The sequence below is a fragment of the Amblyomma maculatum genome, chromosome 6, assembly GCF_055883805.1.
Source record: "Amblyomma maculatum isolate TAMU_Amacu chromosome 6, ASM5588380v1, whole genome shotgun sequence".
Lineage (NCBI taxonomy): Eukaryota > Metazoa > Arthropoda > Arachnida > Ixodida > Ixodidae > Amblyomma > Amblyomma maculatum.
This window is the reverse complement of record NC_139349.1, coordinates 59495841-59498887: the sequence shown is the minus strand read 5'-3', so window position 1 is coordinate 59498887 and position 3047 is coordinate 59495841. Positions and strand designations below refer to the sequence as shown.

At 44.0% G+C, this 3047-nt stretch overlaps 1 pseudogene; it reads right to left on the bottom strand.

Annotated features, from left to right (window-relative positions):
* Positions 1-502: 502 nt before the first annotated feature.
* LOC146185842 (uncharacterized) lies at positions 503-2823 on the bottom strand (annotated as a pseudogene).
* Between the last annotated feature and the right edge of the window lie 224 nt (positions 2824-3047).

The window sequence follows — 3047 nt, the reverse complement described above, 5'->3', positions numbered from 1 at the left end:
CAATCTACTTCTTGTACTAACGACACGATAACTCTTTCAGGCAAAAATGTTCCAGTTCAGGACAGAATGATTTCCATAGCAAACAAACTTACCCGGAATTTCAACGAATGACTAACGAAGGTAACCAGACCTACAACATTCGTAGAATTGGGAATGCTTGGACACCAATCCACCTGGGAGCCAAAAGTTCAAAATTCTGGGGACATGATCTACGTCAAACTTTCAAATATTTTACTTGTTATGAAACGAAGAACATGAAACTTATTCCGTACAATAACATCCCGAGTAGAAAACTACCACATGAGAACTTTGTAGCCAAACTCGCAACTTGAAGATTCTCAGAAATGTATTCTTTCTTTGCCTTCACTCCTTTCAGTCAATGTATAAATAAATAAATAAATATATATATATATATATATATATATATATATATATATATATATATATATATATATTCTTCCGCGCCTTTCTGCCGGGGGTGGCAGAAAGCTAGGTAGGTGGATGAGGTTTAGAAGTTCGCAGGGGTCCAGTGGATGCAGCTAGCACAGAACGGGGTTAATTGGAGAAATATGAGAGAGGCATTCACTCTGCAGTGGCTATAGTCAGGCTGATAACGATGATGATATATATATCGATGTATGTATATGCTTCTGAAGTAGACTGACACACGCTTAATAACATGACAAGTTGTGTTGTTTGCGGGTGGCAAACACCACACCGTCATCTAGATTACATATGAGGTGTCACACAAAAGAAAAGAGACTGAGTGTGTAGCTTTAAAAAAAGAGTGGAATTGAAATGATTAAGTAGGTTTTCGGTGATCAGACTGTTAATCAATACTACTACATTTACGTACTAAAAATATATCATGAAAAAATTAGGAAAAAAATTGTCACAGTTGGGGAGTGATGGATACCTGTTGCACGATGGACAATGCACTCGTTCACACGGCCCTATCTGTCAAGCAGTTTCTGACCAGCAAAAACATTACTGTGATGAAACATCCTCCTTAATCACCTAATTTGGCTCCATGCAAGGTTTTTTTTTTACCTCACGTTAAATTTTGCTTAAAGGAAACCCATTTTACCTCAGTTAAAAAGATTCAGGCAAAAATGGAGACTCTCCTGAAGAGCCCTCCAAAAACCTTGTTCTATAAATGTTACTAGAAGTGGCAGCACCGAATGCAGAAGTGTGTGAATGCTGTAGGCGACTATTTTGAAGGTGACAATGTCAGAGAGAACTGATTCTGTAAGTACAATAATTTATTTAGGTCTTGTTTGTTTTTTTTGTGCCACACCTCGTATCACTCCTAGCAGACCTTTCAATATATTATTCATAACGCGCTGAAACAACCCAGGTGCTGAAGCGACTCTGAAGGGTAGTCGGTTTACAGCAGATAGCCCTTTATGCGTGTTCAGCGTGAGCAGCTTTTTAGATTCCTCCGACATTTACACTTGTTGATAGGCCCTGTTAAAATCCAGCTTCGAAACATACCGCCCTCCAGCAAATGTAGCTAGTATCTCACCAAGCCTAGGGGGAGGGTAATGTTCCGTGTCTAGGACAGAGTTCAACGTTGTCTTATAATCTCCACCCACGTGTATTGTTCCCTCTTTTTTTACAACTGGTACGCTCGGTGTGGCAAACAGGCCAGTGGAAACTTACGTAATGACGCCCATCTCTTGCAGCTTTCGCACCTCTTCTCATATACCTGAGCGTAGTGTGTAGGGCACGTTTCTAACTTTAAGGAACTTGGAACGGTTCTGCTTAAGGAATAAAGTAGCTTCCTCACCTTCTATCTTGCCAAAAGAATCCTCAAAATGATGCTGTACTTGCTTAGGAGACATTCAGGCGCGTGCTGTGGCCGCCTTGGCTTGCGTCACGGTGCGAATCGTTGCATAACCTGTGCAGACTGCAGAGTTCGTTTCAGTCCGAGCGAAAAGTTTCGAGCCACTCGCGTCCGAGTAGAGGTGGTCCGCTGTAATCAGCGGCGTATAACGGAAGGTCACCGACTTCGTCGTTGTCCCGTAAAGCCGCTTTGAAGACACCGCAGGGTTGGACGAACTCTCCTGTGCACGTTTCAAGTCTCAGCTCAGTAGGGGTCCAGTTTCAACGGCAGTCGAAGCTTTTCCAACTGTTGCTTCGATATCACACACACCGTAGCACCTGTGTCCAACTGCATAGTCATAAGTACACCTTGTATTTGGAGGTCCACGGTGATGGGATGCCGCTTTTTTTGAGACGGCATCTGAACACTGTCCGTGTCGTCGCTTTGAAGAGCGCGTGTCCGCTACCTTGAACTTGTGGGCTTTTGCTTGGGACCGCGGCAGGCGGGCTGAACGCAGCCTTCCTTGACGCAGTTTGTGCACTTATCTGCAATGTACGGACAGGCGCGGAAAAAATGCTTGTCGGAGCCGCAGCGATAAAACTCGACCGCTTCCTTTTCGCTGGGTCATCGGTGGTCATTTTGTGATAGTCATCGACAGTTTCCTTCACGTGCGCTTCCCGAATATTCTTAGCTTCTTCCAGAGCAAGTGAGTGCCCAACAGTTTTGTGAAATGTGAGCGTTTTATCTTCTGCAAATAGGTACCGCTAAATGTCGCTGCGGAATAAACCGCACACAAACCTGTCGCTCAGCGATTCGTCCAGAAAGGTACCGAATTCACAGGTTTGAGCGAGCTTTCTAAGCTCTGCTACATAATCTGCAATACTTACATGTTGCAGCTGGCATCTTCTGTGAAAATGTGCACGCTCTCCGATCACCGAAACTCTCGGGCTTAAGTGATTGCGAAGCAGTTGTGTTAGTTGCTCGAACGTCTTTTCCGATGGCTTATCTGGTGCGGTAAAAGGCTTCAAGAAGCTGTACGACTTTAGCCCAATGACGCTAAGCAAAGCATGCACCTTGAGGTCTTCGGGAACTTTGTTCACAGCAAAAAAAGAAACCAAGCATTCTTCGTAAAATTGCGAGTCACTCACTGTTTCGTCGAAGGCTTCTGTTTGACCAATCTGACTGGAGGCTGACATTTCCAGTTCTGCTCCTCAGAACGGTA